Genomic DNA, 20,659 nt, shown 5'->3' with positions numbered 1-20,659 from the left:
ACACGTGAGGCAATACTGACCCTAAGACTTATCTTAGAAGCTAGATTAAGGAAACGCAAACCTAAGCTTCTCGCAGTTGTAGACTTAAAGAAAGCTTTTGACAATGTTGACTGGAGAACTCTCTTTCAAATTCTGAAGGTGGCATGGGTAAAATACAGTGAGCGAAAGGCTATTTACAGTTTGTATAGAAACCAGATGGCAGTTATAAGAGTCGAGGGACATGAAAGGGAAGCAGTGGTTGGGAAGGGAGTGAGACAGTGTTGTAGCCTGTCCCCGATGTTATTCAATCTGTATATTGAGCAAGCAGTGAAGGAAACAAAAGAAATATTCGGAGTAGGTATTAAAATCCATGGAGAAGAAATACACTCCTGGAAATTGAATTAAGAACACCGTGAATTCATTGTCCCAGGAAGGGTAAACTTTATTGACAGATTCCTGGGATCAGATACATCACATGATCACACTGACAGAACCACAGGCACATAGACACAGGCAACAGAGCATACACAATGTCGGCACTAGTACAGTGTATATCCACCTTTCGCAGCAATGCAAGCTGCTATTCTCCCATGGAGACGATCGTAGAGATGCTGGATGTAGTCCTGTGGAACGGCTTGCCATGCCATTTCCACCTGGCGCCTCAGTTGGACCAGCGTTCGTGCTGGACGTGCAGACCGCGTGAGACGACGCTTCATCCAGTCCCAAACATGCTAAATGGGGGACAGATCCGGAGATCTTGCTGGCCAGGGTAGTTGACTTACACCTTCTAGAGCACGTTCAGTGGCACGGGATACATGCGGACGTGCATTGTCCTGTTGGAACAGCAAGTTCCCTTGCCGGTCTAGGAATGGTAGAACGATGGGTTCGATGACGGTTTGGATGTACCGTGCACTATTCAGTGTCCCCTCGACGATCACCAGAGGTGTACGGCCAGTGTAGGAGATCGCTCCCCGCACCATGATGCCGGGTGTTGGCCCTGTGTGTCTCGGTCGTATGCAGTCCTGATTGTGGCGCTCACCAGCACGGCGCCAAACACGCATACGACCATCATTGGCACCAAGGCAGAAGCGACTCTCATCGCTGAAGACGACACGTCTCCATTCGTCCCTCCATTCACGCCTGTCGCGACACCACTAGAGGCGGGCTGCACGATGTTGGGGCGTGAGCGGAAGATGGCCTAACGGTGTGCGGGACCGTAGCCCAGCTTCATGGAGACGGTTGCGAATGGTCCTCGCCGATACCCCAGGAGCAACAGTGTCCTTAATTTGCTGGGAAGTGGCGGTGCGGTCCCCTACGGCACTGCGTAGGATCCTACGGTCTTGGCGTGCATCCGTGCGTCGCTGCGGTCCGGTCCGGTCCCAGGTCGACGGGCACGTGCACCTTCCGCCGACCACTGGCGACAACATCGATGTACTGTGGAGACCTCACGCCCCACGTGTTGAGCAATTCGGCGGTACGTCCACCCGGCCTCCCGCATGCCCAGTATACGCCCTCGCTCAAAGTCCGTCAACTGCACATACGGTTCACGTCCACGCTGTCGCGGCATGCTACCAGTGTTAAAGACTGCGATGGAGCTCCGTATGCCACGGCAAACTGGCTGACACTGACGGCGGCGGTGCACAAATGCTGCGCAGCTAGCGCCATTCGATGGCCAACACCGCGGTTCCTGGTGTGTCCGCTGTGCCGTGCGTGTGATCATTGCTTGTACAGCCCTCTCGCAGTGTCCGGAGCAAGTATGGTGGGTCTGACACACCGGTGTCAATGTGTTCTTTTTTCCATTTCCAGGAGTGTAAAAACTTTGAGGTTCGCCGATGACATTGTAATTCTGTCAGAGACATCAAAGGAATTGGAAGAGCAGTTGAACGGAATGGACAGTGTCTTGAAAGGAGGACATACGATGAAAATCAACAAAAGCAAAACGAGGATAATGAAATGTAGTCGAATTAAGTCGGGTGATGGTGAGGGTATTAGATTAGGAAATGAGACACTTAAAGTTGTAAAGGAGTTTCGCTATTTGGGGAGCAAAATAACTGATGATGGTCGAAGTAGAGAGAATATAAAATGTAGACTGCCAACGGCAAGGAAAGCGTTTCTGAAGAAGAGAAATTTGTTAACATCGAGTGTAGATTTAAGTGTCTGGAAGTCGTTTCTGAAAGTATTTGTATGGAGTGTAGCCATGTAGGGAAGTGAAACATGGACGATAACTAGTTTGTACAAGAAGAGAATAGAAGCTTTCGAAACGTGGTGCTACAGAAGAATGCTGAAGATTAGACGGATAGATCATATAACTAAAGAGGAGGTATTGAATAGGATTGGGGAGAAGTTTGTGGCACAACTTGACTAGAAGAAGGGATCGGTTGGTAGGACATGTTCTGTGGCATCAAGGGATCACCAATTTAGTATTGTAGGGCAGCGTGGAGGGTAAAAATCGTAGAGGGAGTCCAAGAGATGAATACACTAAACAGATGCAGAAGGATGTAGGTTGCATTAAGTACTGGGCGATGAAGTATCTTGCACAGGATAGGGTAGCGTGAAGAGCTGCATCAAACCAGTCTCAGGACTGAAGACCACTACAACAACAACAACAACAACACAGTAACTGCGCTACGTCGAATCTAAAGAACTTAAAACAGGTTAATACTTCCAGCACAATATTACTCAGTCATATTTATAATTCCCAGCTAGGATTTCCAGTACATCTAAGACGTCTCGTCCTACAGTTTAGGACATGTAGTGGCAAACGTCCTTCATGCTCGACAAAATGAGAATACTTAAGGATATGGTTTCGTTTTAAACATCCTTCTGCCCCTTCAGTAGGTGTTTGTTGCAGTAAGCAGACCATGAAATCGATAGAGAAAAGTTCACGCATAATTTACTTCTGTGGCCTTACGACCGAAGCCATTTGGTCTTTGTTGCCCTTCTAATTGTGGTACTTAAGCACACCAGACAAAGAAGTTAATCATCCACGCCACTAGCTTGTATAATGCCATCAACTGAGCCCCTACTCCTTTCTTCAGGTACACTATCTTTATTTATCGTATGGCAACAACAACAAACATTGGCAGGTACATAAAGTTTAATGTTACATGTATACCTAGTTAAGTATTTACATATAGTTTAATTTTACTTTCTGGCACAAATTTTAAGCACATTTTTAAATTGTGAAAATTGCTAACTTATATTACTGACTACTTTAACTGATATAATTGCAAGTTCAAAAAAAGACAGATACATTCAATCATAGTTCAGTATCTAATGATTGAAGCCAAATAACAGTAACATTGATAAAGTCACTATATGGTCCAAGATACTTCCTCTGAGGACAGTCTCTAACAATATATTGAAAAGTTTGTTCTTGGGCCCCACAATCACAGGCTGGAGAATCTCGGAGTCCCCACTTATGCATCACATCGTTGCACCTGGCGTGGCCAGTACTTATTCTGTTCAGCCTTGTCCACTCACTTCTCTGCAGATGAAATCCTGGTAGGCTGGCAGTTGGGTCTTGAACACCATGATGTGCTATTGTTGCAGCATTCCACCTCTGGCGCCACTCTTCTTTAATGTCGAACTTCTTATCGTTCCTTCAATTATGCCACAGTGGACTGCGAGATCTTTGGTGATCTGGGGGAGGGTTGTTAAAAAGCATCTGGGAACTTGTTACTGGCCATTAATATGGTGTGTGTCCACCTTTCCTCCCTACGACAGCTTGATCTCTACTGGGAATACTTTTAGTGAGTTGTGTGAATGCCTGTGGAGGAATGGCTGCCCATTCTTTTTCAAGAGCCGAAACCAGAGAAGGTAGCGCTGTTGGACGCTGGAGCCTGGAGCGAAGTCGACGTTCTAACTTATCACAAAGACGTTACATTTCATATGTGTTACGACCCGTGGTTCTACTCTTCATTTGATCCCTGCGAAACGCTACATTTCGCAGGATAATGCACGACCGCGTGTTGCAGGTCCTGTACGGGCCTTTCTGGATACAGAATATGTTCGACTGCTGCTCTGGCCAGCACATTCTCCAGATCTGTCATCAATTAAAACGCCTGGTCAATGGTGGCCGAGCAACTGGCTCGTCACAATACGCCAATCACTACTCTTGATGAACTGTGGTATCGTGTCGAAGCTGCATGGGCAGCTGGACCTGTACACGCCATCCAAGCTCTGTTTGACTCAATGCCCAGGCGTATCAAGGCCGTTATTAAGGCCAGAGATGGTTGTTCTGGGTACTGATTTCCCAGCATCTATGCACCCATATTGCGTGAAAATGTAATCACATGTCAGTTCTAGTATATTTGTCCAATGAATACCCGTTTATCATCTGTATTTCTTCTTGGTGTAGCATTTTTAATTGCCAGTAGTGTACTTAAACCTAACTAACCTAAGGACATCATACACATCCTTGCCTGAGGCAGGATTCGAACCTGCGACTATAGAATCTCCGTGGTTCCGGACTGAAGCACCTAGAATCGCTCGGCCACAACGGCCGACAGAACGATTGCATCCGCAAAGAAACTATATTAATGGCCATCAAGCCTTATATATTAAAATATGCGTGGTGTCTGTTCTTTCGAACATAGCTGAAGCCGTTAAGGCAACCGCTCACTTAAAGCGGGAATCCGGATTCGAGACCCGGGCCGGCACAAATTTTCGCTTGTCGCCACTGAATTCTTTTCAATGCCCATTTGTGGCCACTGTCAGTATTTATTTCATTTCACCAACCGTTGTGCAAGCCTCTTCATGCTTGCGTAACTACTGCAACCTGCTTCGATTTGAACCTTTTTGTTGTACTGTAACCTTGATCTCCCTCCATTAGCATTACGAAACTGACGATTCCCTGTTGCCTCAGGATTTGTCCTAACAGTCTATCCCTTCTCTTACTCAATCAGTATCATAAATTTCTTTTCATCATACCGATTCGGTTTTGTTCTTCCGCGTCAGTTATCCGATCTACTCAATCCAATCTTCAGCGCTCTTCTGTAGCACCGCATTTCAAATGTCTCTCGCCTCCTCTTGCCTGAATTGTTTATCGTGAACGTTTCACCTCTGTATGATACTGTAATCCAGACAAACCTTCAGAAAAAACTTCCTAATACTTCAATTTATACTGGACTAGCTACAGTGCCCGGCGTCGCCCGGGATGTTTAATATCTGCCACACGAAATGGTTGGTCCTGTGCCTTGTCGATGCTCGTAGCGAATACAAGCCGCATGGAAAACTGCAATAGCTTTAAACCGAAGACTATATTTGAATCACTGGGTGTGAACTTCTTGAGGACAAATGTGTCTCTATTAATGGCAGATATCTCTTTCAGCTTGGGCTAGAGGCGGCGCCTCGAAATTGGTACTGTATCCGTGACCAATTGCTTTAATGTTTGTATGACAATGTCGATTTGAATAGTAAAAATAACTGTGAAACACGGACTAAAATTCCTTCTAGGGTGTATCTCGTATGAAACAACGGCAAGTAATCAATAAATAAGAATTTCCAATCATTTTACTGTCTAATTTTTGGGCTTTGGTCGGTCCGCGATCTGGTGACGTCTGATGCTGTTATTTCCAAGACGGGTGTTACCTCCGTAATTTATAAAAATTACAGTCATTTCATCATGATATCTTTCGTTTGCTATGCATTTATTTTTTCATTTATTTTCTTCATTGTTTCATCTTAATGTAGAAATTTGAAGTAAATTGGCAAAGAACTTTGAAGCAAATTGGACAATGTCTTTTCGAGACGTTTGGTAACGACGCTGTATATTAAACATATATAGCCTATATCATCACGAATGTTCATTAGGGGATCGTGTAGAAACGTGTAGTAAATCGACCAAGAACTTTCAGATATTTTTCGTAACAAACCTTCCTCTTTATACATGATCGTTCCTGGCATATCCCTGAATATTGACCATTACTATGGCATTCTATAGTGCTGCCTGACCAACAAAACTCATCTACTACATTAAGTGTCTCATTTTCTAATTAAAATCGCTCAGTATTTCTTGGTTTAATTCGGCTACATTCCATTACCCTTGTTTTATGTTTGTTGATGTTTGAGATGTTCTTACAGATTCTTTGATGTCTTTGATAGAATTACAAACTCGCCACAAAGTTTTCATTTCTTTCTTGCTGAAGTTTAATTCCCTTTCCAAATTTCTAATTGGTCTGCTTCACAGCTTGCTAAATGTACAGATTGAATAACAATGTGGTACAATCCTGTCTCACTTCCCTCACAACCTCTGCTTCCGTTCCAAGTGTGGAGATGTTTGCTTGGATAAAGCGAGACCCCAGATAGGTCTGCTGTGATCGGCTCTGATAAGCGAGCGATAAAGTGACGCACAGTCAACTGATGTCTCTACAGCGTGCTCCATCAACCCTCTACCTTCAGCAGTACCCCATTTTACTTAAATTCTGCCGGAGTAGTTGGTGACCACTCCACAAGCATGAGAGGTCTTGTTGGATCCTTAGTGCTAATGAGCATGTATAGACGTGACATGTGCTCACCTTGGACCCAACTCAGTTCAGTCTCGGTCGGGCGGTGGTAAAGCGACAACGGGATGGTATGGATCCCAAACTTTCTTCATGCCTTAGTTGGTGCATGCCATGACACTTCAGCACATCTATCAGGGTGTCTGTTTTCTGTACACGTTGGAGAAAACTTCCCCCTTCCTGTATTTTAATCCTGCTCTCTTCAGAATTCCAGAAGAGTGTACTCTAGTCAACACTGTCAAAGTTTTGAGCAGTTTCATTAAATAAATTTTGGGCGAATACTTACGTTACTGTTGGTTTTTGCCTGTGTCCCCGTCATCTGTAATGAATTGGGTCGACGGACTGTTGGAGTATTACCTTCCTCCTCTCTTAAGCACTGTTTGCAGAATCCCGCATCCGCCTCGACGATGATTTTACTGCCCTCTACATTTGTACTGATAGTTCGTTGTTACTTTGTATTAACACTAGTATCGAAACTATTTGACTATGACGAGAGAGGAGGCGTATTCGTAGATCATCATTATCATTAATTTTGTCGGAAGCAGTAAAGGACCTAGAAGAGCATTTTAACGGAACTGATAGCGTCTTCAAAAGAGGTTGTAACATGAACATCAACGAAAGTATAACAATGGTTACGGAATGTAGCAGAATTAAATCAGGTGATGTCGAGGGTTTTATATTACGAAATGAGACACTAAAATACCGGTAATAGTGTTAATAACCCTCTTCTTAAGGTATTTGTCTGGAGTGTAGCCTTGTACGGAAGTGAAATGTGGACGACAAGCTTTTGAAACATGATGTTATAGAATAATTCTATAGATTTAACAGGTAGATCGAATAACAGATGTGAAGGTGCTGAATCGAATTGGGGATAAAAGAAATTTATGGCGGAACTTGACTAAAAGATGGTATCACTTGATACATCCTGAGGCACTAAGGAATAGTCAATTTGGTAATGGAGAGAAATGAGGGGGGGGGGGGGGGAGGAGGGGGGTTGGGTTTCGGTTTGTGGGCCGCTCAATAGCGTGGTTATCAGCACCCATACAAAGTCCCTATCTTTTCAATGTCCAGTCTCGCCATTTTCCCGAATGCGGTTGAAATGTTGAGGTCAACACAAACACCCAGTCCCCGGACGGAGAAAATCCCCGACGCGGGCGGGAATCGAACCCGCGACCACCTGTCCCAGAGGAAGCAATGCTAACCTCTAGACTACGAGCTGCGGACAAGGGAAAGGGGTGCAACATTATAGACGGAAATGTAGGCACGAATACACTATCTAGTTTAAAATGGGTTTAGGTTGCAGTAATTACTCAGAGATGTGTAGACATGTGCAGAATAGACCGACATGGAGATCTGGCCCAAACCAGTCTTCGAGAAGAAGAGCAACAACAACAGCGACGACGACGACGATGACGATGACGATGACAACATTTCTAACTCCAGTTTCCTGGGTGCGATGTACTAGCGGTTGCTAGTTCATCCTGTCACTGCACAATTTTCGTTTCGTAATATCTTTCAATTTCCAGTCTTTTTTCGGTTATAATTTCCCTCTCTGTAACGGGTGATGGCTTCTTCTTACCCTCATTCTTTACCTTGGCGCTTTTGAGTCGGAAGTATTTTCTTGCGCTTGCACACATGTTCACTCTTATCAGGTGGCCGTGCCTCTACAGTCTGTATGCACAAATAAATCGGTAAGCAGAGTTTGTTTCGTTTTGTTATCTTTTCTTTCTTGTTCCTCTAATATATGATTGTGGTGAATATCATTTCTGTAGCGTGGAGTTTTTTGTTATACTTACCTAGGAGAGAGCGTGTAACCAGTGCATTAGATGAAGATGAAATGGGAGATATGATACTGCGTGAAGAGTTTGATAGAGCACTGAAAGACATAAGTCGAAACAAGGCCCAGGGGCGCCAGGGCCAAACGCCAAACACGATGGTCTTCTCTCTCGGTAGTGCCACGTGGCCGTCTGGAGGCCAGTCTTCTTGCGACTGTACATTCTCGAGACCACTGCTGCCAGCAGTCATGTACAATGGCTACATTTCTACCAAGTCTTTCTGCAGTATTGCAGAAGGTACATCCAACTACTCGTAGCCCCATTCAAACTAAGCGAGGTCCTGATAATTGCATCTTTGTCGCCTTAAAGATGTTCTTGTCCAACATCGACTCACCACGCCACACTTACACCGTGTATTTAAAGCAAACCTGATTTGCGTGCTCAAAGTGGCGCTGCTATCCCCGCTCTTGTGCTACTGGTGCGAAATCTGAACAATCTTTGAGAAGAAGAAACATGCATACCAACTTTCGTTTATGTCGCACAACTCCTTCTTGGTGTTGCATTCTTTTTCCGTCAGCGCATATCGTAATGGCATGAGTACAAGCTGTTTCAAAACAATAGCACATTGAAGATCTCTCGGAAACGCATCGTTTTTGGTATGATTTCTTGTGATAAAATGACAGAAAACTACGCATGAGTAGTTAAAGTTTCATATATACACTCCTGGAAATGGAAAAAAGAACACATTGACACCGGTGTGTCAGACCCACCATACTCGCTCCGGACACTGCGAGAGGGCTGTACAAGCAATGATCACACGCACGGCACAGCGGACACAACAGGAACCGCGGTGTTGGCCGTCGAATGGCGCTAGCTGTGCAGCATTTGTGCACCGCCGCCGTCAGTGTCAGCCAGTTTGCCGTGGCATACGGAGCTCCATCGCAGTCTTTAACACTGGTAGCACGCCGCGACAGCGTGAACGTGAACCGTATATGCAGTTGACGGACTTTGAGCGAGGGCGTATAGTGGACATGCGGGAGGCCGGGTGGACGTACCGCCGAATTGCTCAACACGTGGGGCGTGAGGTCTCCACAGTACATCGATGTTGTCGCCAGTGATCGGCGGAAGGTGCACGTGCCCGTCGACCTGGGACCGGACCGCAGCGATGCACGGATGCACGCCAAGACCGTAGGATCCTACGCAGTGCCGTAGGGGACCGCACCGCCACTTCCCAGCAAATTAGGGACACTGTTGCTCCTGGGGTATCGGCGAGGACCATTCGCAACCGTCTCCATGAAGCTGGGCTACGGTCCCGCACACCGTTAGGCCGTCTTCCGCTCACGCCCCAACATCGTGCAGCCCGCCTCCAGTGGTGTCGCGTCAGGCGTGAATGGAGAGACGAATGGAGACGTGTCGTCTTCAACGATGAGAGTCGCTTCTGCCTTGGTGCCAATGATGGTCGTATGCGTGTTTGGCGCCGTGCAGGTGAGCGCCACAATCAGGACTGCATACGACCGAGTCACACAGGGCCAACACCCGGCATCATGGTGTGGGGAGCGATCTCCTACACTGGCCGTACACCTCTGGTGATCGTCGAGGGGACACTGAATAGTGCACGGTACATCCAAACCGTCATCGAACCCATCGTTCTACCATTCCTAGACTGGCAAGGGAACTTGCTGTTCCAACAGGACAATGCACGTCCGCATGTATCCCGAGCCACCCAACGTGCTCTAGAAGGTGTAAGTCAACTACCCTGGCCAGCAAGATCTCCGGATCTGTCCCCCATTGAGCATGTTTGGGACTGGATGAAGCGTCGTCTGACGCGGTCTGCACGTCCAGCACGAACGCTGGTCCAACTGAGGCGCCCGGTGGAAATGGCATGGCAAGCCGTTCCACAGGACTACATCCAGCATCTCTACGATCGTCTCCATGGGAGAATAGCAGCCTGCATTGCTGCCAAAGGTGGATATACACTGTACTAGTGCCGACATTGTGCATGCTCTGTGGCCTGTGTCTATGTGCCTGTGGTTCTGTCAGTGTGATCATGTGATGTATCTGACCCCAGGAATGTGACAATAAAGTTTCCCCTTCCTGGGACAATGAATTCACGGTGTTCTTATTTCAATTTCCAGGAGTGTATGTGATGCCTTTAGTGTTACGGCAACGGCCTTGCCGCAGTGGATACACCGGTTCCCGTGAGATCACCGAAGTTAAGCGCTGTTGGGCGTGGTCGGCACTTGGATGGGTGACCATCCACGTCGCCATGCGCTGTTGCCAGTTTTCGGGATGCACTCAGCCTCGTGATGCCAATTGAGGAGCTACTCGACCGAATAGTAGCAGCTTCGGTCAAGAACACCATCATAACGACCGGGAGAGCGATGTGCTGACCCTACGCCCCTCCTAATCGCATCCTCCTCTGAGGATGACACGGCGGTCGAATGGTCCCGGTAGGCCACTCGTGTCCTGAAGATGGAGTGCTTTAGTGTTATAGCTTGGGTACTGTAAAAAATATGCTGTTTGAGTGCTATAGCACAATGCTGATCTATCAAAATCGTGAAACATTGAAACGGTAGTCCATTTTATTCCACACGCGAATCAACCGGACCCTGTTTGTTGAATTGACATATTTAGCAATTCCACAACTCAGATCTCGAGGAGTAACTGCCAGAGATGGGACGAAGATTCTGTATTTTATGTACACTCATAGAAAAGCATCGCAAGATATAATGTCTGATGATCTGGGAGGCCAAAAACGGTGAATAAACTCATGTTGCCACCTCTTCCAATCCAACATGTGGATGTTGTTGTCAAGAACGCCTCAGCTGAAGGTATATGTAAGGCGGGGTGCCATCAAGCACAAAAATAAAATCTATGTAATCTTCGTGAAGTTGAACAAACAACCAATTTTGCAGCATGTCTAGGTATGACATTCCTATCACAGCTTCCTCCGCAAAAAAAAAAAAAAAAACGTCCATAAACTTTGTGAACACATTCCAATTTGATTTGTCGCTTTCATGTTCGACGATGCCGCCAGGATTTTGTGACCCCCAGTTTCTTATACATTACTGCCCATTAAAATTTCTACACCAAGAAGAAATGCAGATCATAAACGGGTATTCATTGACAAATATATTATACTAAAACTGACATGAAATTACATTTTCACGCAATTTTGGTGCATAGATCCTGAGAAATCAGTACCCAGCGCTTCTAGGCGCTCAGTCCGGACCCGCGCGACTGCTACGGTCGCAGGTTCGAATCCTGCCTCGGGCATGGATGTGTGTGATGTCCTTAGGTTAGTTAGGTTTAATTAGTTCTAAGTTCTAGGGGACTGATGACCACAGCAGTTAAGTCCCATAGTGCTCAGAGCCATTTGAACCATTCAGTACCCAGAACAACCACATCTAGCCGTAATAACCGCCTTCATACGCCTGGGCGTTGAGTCAAACAAAGCTTGGATGGCGTGTACAGGTCCAGCTGCCCATGCAGCTTCAACACGATACCACAGTTCATCAAGAGTAGTGACTGGTGTATTGTGACGAGCCAGTTGCTCGGCACCATCGACCAGACGTTTTCAATTAGTGAGAGATCTGGAGAATGTTCTAGCTAGGGCAGCAGTCGAACATTTTCTGTATCCAGAAAGGCCCGTACAGGACCTGCAACATGTAGGGTTTCACAGGGATCGGATGAAGGGTAGAGCCACTGGTCGTAACACGTTGAAATGTAATGTCCACTTTTCAAAGTGCCGTCAATGCGAACAAGAGGTGACCGAGATATGTAACCAATGACATCCCATACCATCACACCGGGTGATACGCCAGTATGGCGATGAGGAATACACGCTTCCAATGTGCGTTCACCGCGATGTCGCCAAACACATATGCGACCATCATGATGCTGTAAACAGAACCTGGAATCAATCGAAAAAATGACGTTTTACCATTCGTGCACCCAGGTTCGTCGTTTCGCAGGGATCGAATGAAGGGTAGAGCCGTGGGTCGTAACACATATGAAATCTAACGTCCACTGTTCAAAGTGCCGTTAAAGCGAACAAGAGGTGACTGAGACGTGTAACCAATGGTACCCCCCATACCATCACACCGGGTAATACGCCAGTATGACGATGACGAATACACGCTTCCAATGTGCATTTACCACGGTGTCGCCAAACACGGATGCGACCATCATGATGCTGTAAACAGAACCTGGATTCATCCGAAAAAATGACGTTTTACCACTCGTGCACCCAGGTTCATCGCTGAGTTCACCGTCGCAGGCGCTCCTGTCTGTGATGCAGCGTCAAGGGTAGCCGCAGTCATGGTCTCCGAGCTGATAGTCCATACTGCTGCAAACGTCGTCGAATTGTTCGTGCAGATGGTTGTTGTCTTGCAAACGACCGCATCTGTTGACTCAGGGATCGAGACGTGGCTGCACGATCCGTTACAGCCACGCGGATAAGATGCCTGTCATCTCGACTGCTAGTGATACGAGGCCGTTGGGATCCAGCACGGCGTTCCGTATTACCCTCCTGAACCCACCGATTCCATATTTAGTCTTTGGATCTCGACCAACGCGAGCAACAATGATACGATAAACCGGAATCGCGGTAGGCTACAATCCGACCTTTATCAAAGTCGGAAACGTGATGGTACGCATTTCTCCTCCTTACACGAGGCATCACAACAACGTTTCACCAGGCAACGCCAGTCAACTGCTGTTTTTGTATGAGAAATCGGTTGGAAACTTTCCGGATGTCAGCACGTTGTACGTGTCGCCACCGGCGCCAGCCTTTTGTGAATGATCTGAAAAGCTAATCATTTGCATATCACAGTATCTTCTTCCTGTCGGTTAAATTTCGCGTGTGTAGCACGTCATCTTCGTGGTGTTGCAATTTCAATGGCCAGCAGTGTATTATAGCGATTTACTTAACCCGATAGATGAGACGTCGCTTCGCCTGGAAATATGAACCGCCAGGAAAAAGTATTCTTTAACATACGCGGCAGAAATGAAACGCAAAATTCGTATTCTCTGTAACGGTCACCTGGACACAACTGATGCAGTTAACTGCAGCTTGTAAGGCTTCATGTGCAGGCGCCTTTTCAGATCACGCCAAACGGATGCTTGATAAAGTTAAAGTTCCTGCCTTGCTTGTCGGTTAAATTTCGCGTCTGTAGCGCGTCATCTTCGTGGTGTAGCAATTTTAATGGTCAGTAGTGTATATATAACGAGTGTCCGGGAAGTAAGAACGATTTGAATTTTATGCCATTTTGTGATATGACGGTTGGCAGCCGTGTTTTCTTCATGTTTGTCAACTGCGATCCTTCCCATTCGCAGCCTGACAAGTTTTGTGTGCTGACCATTGTCGAAATGTTTATTTTCGTCATGTAACAGATGACAATTGAGCAACGTATCCAAGTGATAAAAAGTTATTACAAAAATAGTGAAAGTCCCACGGCAGCCGTCCGTCAATTTCGTGTAACATTCGGGTGCAATGCTTCTTCAACCGAATCTTCAGTTCGTAAGTTAATCCGGAAGTTTAAGGCCACGGGATCTGTTTCAAACTTAACAAAACAGGACAATCGCATTCTGTTCGAACACAAGAAAACATTGCTGTATTGTGTGACAATGTGACCATAAGCTCCAGCAAATCGGTTCGCCTACGTGCTCAACAGCTGAATTTAAACTAAACTCACTGTTTGAAATCCTTTCAAAAGATGTGAAAATGCTTGCGTACAAGATTCAACTTAGACTAGAGTTGAAGCATGCAGATGATGGAAAGAGACATCGATTTGTCCAGTGGGTACTTGGCTCGACAAGCGGAGAACGAGAACGTCACAAAAAGAATAATTTTCTCATACGAGGCGCACTTCCACTTCAGGGGTTACGTCAATAAGCAGAACAGCAGATTTTGAGGTAGCGAAAATCTGCGAGTGATCGAGGAAAATGTGATGCATCCACAGCGCACGACTTGTGGTTTGGGTTCTGGGCAGGTGGAGTGATCAGCCGGTACTTTTTTGAAAATGATGAGGTGCTCCTGTCACTGTGAACGGCGATCGTTACCGAATCATGCTTTCTAATTGGTTTTTCCCTCTTATTGATGACAATTACGAGTTTTGGATTCAACAAGATAGTACGACATGTCACCCATCTCATGAAACGACTACTGTGCTGAATGAAAAGTTTCCTCAAAAAATTATGTCTTTGCTTTAGAATCAGGAATGTCATGCCAGATCATGCGATCTTACGCTTTGTGACCTTTTTTGTAAGGATTTGTGAAATTAAAAGTGTACGTGAACAAACCACAAACAATACACCAATTGAAGGACGAATTTAAAAGGGTTATTAACGGCGTCTCAGGAGATGTCTGTGAATGCATCATCGAGAACTTCAATGAACGCATTGTTCGTTGCCGGGCGGCCTTGGGTGGTCATATGGAGGATATAATTTTTCATATTATATGAGGGTTGTAACTTTAATAATGGCAACTATTTATTTACGGCTCGTACAAAATAGATACGTGTTTCAGTGTTTTACTGCCCTTCCAAGTAGTCACCAGCATTGTGTATAACCCGCTACCAGTGATGTGGAAGTCGTAGGATACTCTTAGCAGTGCCAGTTGTGTTGACAGTTCGAGCGACGCGGTCTGTTTCCGACGAATTTGTAGCAGTTCTGAAGCGAATGCCGTGAAGTGCTTCCTTCAGTTTAGAAATAGAGTTGAACTCACGAGGGCTTAAGTCAGGGGAGTGCAGTAGGTGGTATAGCACTTAGCAGCCCCATCAGTCAAACAAATCAGTAACAGCTTCCACTGAACATGCTTGAGCATTGTCCTACAAACTGATGGTCAGGTCCTGCAGAAAGTGTCATCACTTCTGTTTCTAAGCTGGTCGTAGGTTGTGTTCCAAAAATGAACAGCATAGAGACAGAAGTGGTGACACTTTCTGCAGGACCTGACCATCATTTTGCAGGACAGTGTGTGGATGCAAGCTGTTACTAATTTGTTTGACGGATGGGGCTGCTAAGTGCTATACCACCTACTGCACTCCCCCGTCTTAAGCCCTCGTGAGTTCAACTCGATTTATAAACTGAAGGAAACACTTCACGGCATTCGCTTCAGAACTGCTACAAATTCGCCAGACAATAGACAGCGCCGCTCCAACTATCAACACAACTGGCACTGCTTATAGTATCCTATGACTTCCACATCGCTGGCAGCGGGTTATAGACAATGTTGCTGACTACTCTGAAGGTCAGTAAAACTTTGGAACACGCATCTGTTTTGTACGAGCTGTAAATAAATGTTTGCCACTATTAAAGTTCCAACCCTCGAATGTACGATAAAACTCCAAAAGTTCTTGACCAATTTATTTCGGATTTTGACGGGATACTCTAATGAACATTCATATGGACATAGGCTTCATACTTCTTAAATAACAAAAACGTACAGGTTTTCTGTTAAAACCGACTATGAGGAAGGTAATGCTGTGCTGTACTCTCCTGTGAATGTGTGTGTATGTTTTCTTTCTTACAAACAGTTTTAACTACGATAGTAGGGCAGTAAACCATTAGAGAAATTGATTCTGCCATATTTATTCTTTCTCGTTATACACATTTTTCAACAAAAATGGAATAAACAGCAATATGTTGTTTTGTTTTCTTCCTCGCAATCGGTTTTCACAGAAAAGAAGAAAGTTAATGGTTCAAATGGCTCTGAGCACTATGGGACTTAACATCTGTGTTCATCAGACGCCTTGAACTTGGAACTACTTAAACCTAACTAACCTAAGGACATCACACACATCCATGCCCGAGGCAGGATTCGAACCTGCGACCGTAGCAGTCGCGCGGTTCCGGACTGAGCGCCTAGAACCGCTTATCGACTTATTATTAGGATACTACTAGGAATTTGAATTTGTAATAACAATAAGGCTCAAGGTCAGAGAGGGGGGTGGCGGAGTAAACGGAGAGCGGAGATGGACATAAAGAAGGGGAAGGAGGGGATGGACAGAGAGGATGGGAGGAGGAGATGAACAAAGAGAAAGCGGGGAAGAAAACGAACAGAGGGAATAAGTGGAAAAGGAGATGGACAGACAGAGGGTGAAGAAAGAAGTAGAGGGAGAGAAGAGATGGATAGATAGCGGACTGTAGGAGGAGATGGGGGAGAAGTAAATTAGGACATATTCCAATACCCATACGTGCGCTACAGCCCGGAACCGTGCGACTGCTACGGTCGCAGGTTCGAATCCTGCCTCGGGCATGGAAGTGTGTGATGTCCTTAGGTTAGTTAGGTTTAATTACTTCTAAGTTATAGGCGACTGATGACCTCAGAAGTTAAGTCGCATAGTGCTCAGAGCCATTTGAACCATTTTTGAACCCATATGTGTCTATCAATTACAAATCACTGTCAGATTTCGCTAGTTAAGGACGAAATCGAAATTCCTAATGGATGTCCTCGACATAGGTGGTATGGTAAACTCTCACACTCCTTAAAACTGAAAGAATAGTTAAAATATCGTCCAAACATTTATATTGATTTGCTCCAGGAAATGTATACCTACAAGCACATCAAAAAAATATGTCGACGACAGCATATTTTCTATCTTGTTTACTGCGTGTTAAATATAATCGGAAATTAAATTCCTCGTTAAATAGGACTGAGGTTCACTTGATACAATTTTCGTTAAAAAAAACTTTTATCCATTTATGTTCTTATCGACTTGTACAATCTTTTTCTTTACGAAAACAAGGCAAACGAGAAACTAAAGATTAAGAAAGTACAAAATCCATTAATGTCATAGGAGTGATCTCAAAGTGAATAGAGAAACTTCCGATGTTAGCATACGAAGCCACAGTTTCCCGTTTCTGCGCATGCACACGTTTCTGCGCATGCACAGACTGCAACGTACTCAAGATTTTAGAACTCCACACACTGCGCACTGCGCAGTCAGTTGATCAATGACGCCATTGACCCATTCGCGACGTGCTCGGTGGCTGATCTACAAGCAAGCACGCGAGGCGCACGCTCTCAGTGGTCGATTTTGTTCAGAAAGTCGTTCTTATAAAACGGGCGCAAGAGCAGCCTCCGTTGCAATCAGCGTGGAGTAACGGTCGCGTTCGTCCCGCCATTGGCAGGTGTTGTCGAGCCGCAGGAACCCGCAGCTCGCACATATGCTAGTAGCTAGCACACCTGGCAGCCTGGCCCACACACACTCGGGTTATTAGCGTGCGGCCGCAAAGCATATTATTCCACGTAAACTCCAGCTTCCCGTACGACAAGGCGATCCACAGCTCGGAGGAAGCCGTGGGTGCCTAACCTTGTCGAGTTGCGACGTTCTGTACAGTTCCGCACTACCGTCTGTTGGCCAAATTAGATTTATAGGAACTAGAGGCTGGGGAACGAAAGGAAAAGAATGGGTGGGAATCTCGTGGCTTCCAGCTGCACAGGGCATTGTGGCAATGCAGTGGCAAAAGTTGAAAATTTATGCCAGACCGGGACGCGAACCCGGATTTACAACTTTTGATAAGCGTTTGCCTTAACGAGCTTTTTCTTTTTTGGGTTCATTTTGTTCGTTATTCTTCACTGCATTTGGTCGAGGCGGACGTCACATGACACCCGTTCAAGTTCATCGTTGATCCATTCACTCAGGCGCTTTTTTTTATTATTATTGTTATTACACAGGGCAGCCATCCCTCTGACGGAACACCCAGAGCTGCCGAGAATCCGCTTCGGCCATCCAGACACGCTTTCTGTTTAACCCAAATTATCAACTTATCGCACACTGCAATGCAGCGTTCCTGATCGATTAACCCCCTCCTCGCAAATTAATGATTGCCGTGAAAGTTCGGAAGATGCTAGTGCATCCGCACTGAAACTAACGACTAGAAGCAGTCGCGCTAATGCAGATATGTATACAGGGTCGTCCATTGATCGTGACCGGGCCAAATATGTCACGAAATAAGGGTCAAACGAAAAAAACTACGAAGAACGAAACTTGTCTAGCTTGAAGGGGGAAACCATATGGCGCTATGGTTGGCCCGCTAGATGGCACCGCCATAGGTCAAACAGATATCAACTGCGTTTTTTAAAAATAGGAACCCCCATTTTTTATTACATGTTCATGTAGTATGTAAATAAATATGAATGTTTTAGTTGGACCACTTTTTTCGCTTTGTGATAGGTGGCACTGTAATAGTCACAAACGTATAAGAACATGGTATCACGTAACATTCCGCACCCCTCCCGGATTATGAGCTTCGCCGTGGCATCTACCCTTCCTACCAACTCTAACCCCTTCTTCCTGCCTCCTCCTGTGGGCTCCCTTTCTTCCCCCTCCGTCCTCCTGAGCGGCTTCCCCATCCTACTCCCCCTCCATCTCTTGTGCCTCCTTCCAGTGTCTCTGCGCTCCCTCCTGCCCTGTCTTCCCTCTTCCTCTCGCGCCCCACGTGTCTCCTGCCTCTTTGTGAACCCACTGATGCACCTCCTCTCTTCATTCCGCCGCTTCCCCAGCTGCCCCTTGCTCCCCCCTCCTTTTCCATACTCTCTGACCTTTTCCCTCGGCAGGTCCCACCTGGCAGTTTTATTGTTCGTCGTGTGTGCTCCAAGTGGGTTTTAAGTGTGTTGTTCCAGAGTGTTTTTACTACTGTGGTCGACTTTTAACCTGTGACTGCGCATTCAGTGTCTTCTCCATGTTTTAAGAATCGCCAATTGTGTTTTTTAACTTTCTGGTGACTTTTTTTTACTGTCCCCCCATGAACATCTCCATGTCAGTGTATATTTTACCTCCATTTTCTCCCCTTACTCTGTTTTATGTTCCCCTTTTTTATCTCCTTATGTATGTATCATTTTATTCTTGTTTTAGTTGTAATGTCACTCAGCTGAAGAGCGGCGGATTGTGCCGCTGACAGCCCTCCCCTGCCCATATGGGGCAGGGAATGAAATCACAATAAAGAAAAAAAAATAACATTCCGCCATTTGCTTCGTGATACATTACCAATTGTGGGAAAGGTCGATATCTTATTGATGTATGGCTATTGTGATCAAAATGCCCAACGGGCGTCTGCTATGTATGCTGCTCGGTACCATGGATAACATCATCCAAGTGTCCGGACCGTTCGCCGGATAGTTACGTTATTCAAGGAAACAGGAAGTGTTCAGCCACATGTGAAACGTCAATCACGACCTGCAACAAATGATGATGCCCAAGTAGGTGTTTTAGCTGCTGTCGCCGCTAATCTGCACATCAGTAGCACACAAATTGCGCGAGAATCGGAAATCTCAAAAACGTCGGTGATGAGAATGCTACATCAACATCGATTGCACCCGTACTATATTTCTATGCACCAGAAATTGCACTTTGAACGTCGTGTACAGGTCTGCCACTGGGAACAAGAGAAATTACGGGACGATGACAGATTTTTTGCGCGCGTTCTATTTAGCTACGAAGCGTCATTCACCAACAGCGGTAATGTAAACCGTATGTGACTATTACAGCGCCATCTATCACAAAGCGAAAAAAGTGGTCCAACTAAAACATTCATATTTCTTTACGTACTACACGAATATGTAATAAAAAATGGGGGTTCCTATTTTTAAAAAACGCAGTTGATATCCGTTTGACCTATGGCAGTGTCGTCTAGCGGGTCAACCATAGCGCCATCTGGTTTCTTCCTTCAAGCTAGACAAGTTACGTTCTTTGTAGTTTCTTCGTTTGACGCTTATTTCGTGACATATTTGGCCCGGTCACAATCAATGGACCACCCTGTATATTTGCATGGTATCTGTATTGTCGGGCTTGGCCGACAGCTGGTGCATAGATTTATATGAAATAGAGCATGGTGAACGAAAGGGAAAGGATGGGTGGCAAACTCGTGATTTTCTGTCTCACGGGGCACTGTGATTATGCAATGACGAAAGTTGAAAATTCCCGACGGACCGGGTCTCGAACCAGATGCGCGACGGCTATTGACATTTGTTTCAGTGCGGCTGCGATTGTATCATCTGAACTCCTACAGAAATCAATAATTTGCGAGTAGGGAGTTAATGGACGAGGGACGCTGCGTTGCATAGTACGGTCAGCTGAGAAGCACGGTCCGGATGACCTAGGCGCTCAGGACAGCCGTTCTATAGAAACGGACCATCTGGGGTTGAGTCCCTGTCTGTTGCAAGATTACAACTTTCGCTGTTGCATTGCCATAATGCCCCGTGTGGCTGCAAGTCACTAGACTCCCATTCATCCTTTCCCTTTCCTTCCCCTTTCTGTTTCATCACATACAGTGTGTATCAAACGGAATCATCCGATATTTAAAAAATCATAATTATTGTGTTATTTGAGATATGTGCGTGAACAACGTACTGTTGGAAGGAGCGAAACTCTCTAGTTTAACATGGATCTCGCTAGGTAG

General features: G+C 45.7%; 1 protein-coding gene and 1 pseudogene across 1 annotated transcript in view; both read left to right on the top strand.

The window, feature by feature from the left end:
- The window catches only part of LOC126281285 (forkhead box protein K1-like), a 224,167-nt gene that overhangs the window by 12,563 nt on the left and 190,945 nt on the right, over positions 1–20,659 (top strand). The window lies entirely within an intron of this gene.
- Positions 10,420–10,537, top strand: LOC126282700 (5S ribosomal RNA; annotated as a pseudogene).

The sequence above is a fragment of the Schistocerca gregaria genome, chromosome 7, assembly GCF_023897955.1.
Source record: "Schistocerca gregaria isolate iqSchGreg1 chromosome 7, iqSchGreg1.2, whole genome shotgun sequence".
NCBI classification, from domain to species: Eukaryota; Metazoa; Arthropoda; class Insecta; order Orthoptera; family Acrididae; genus Schistocerca; species Schistocerca gregaria.
Note: the sequence above shows the minus strand (reverse complement) of the source record. Positions and strands in the feature narration are given on the sequence as shown.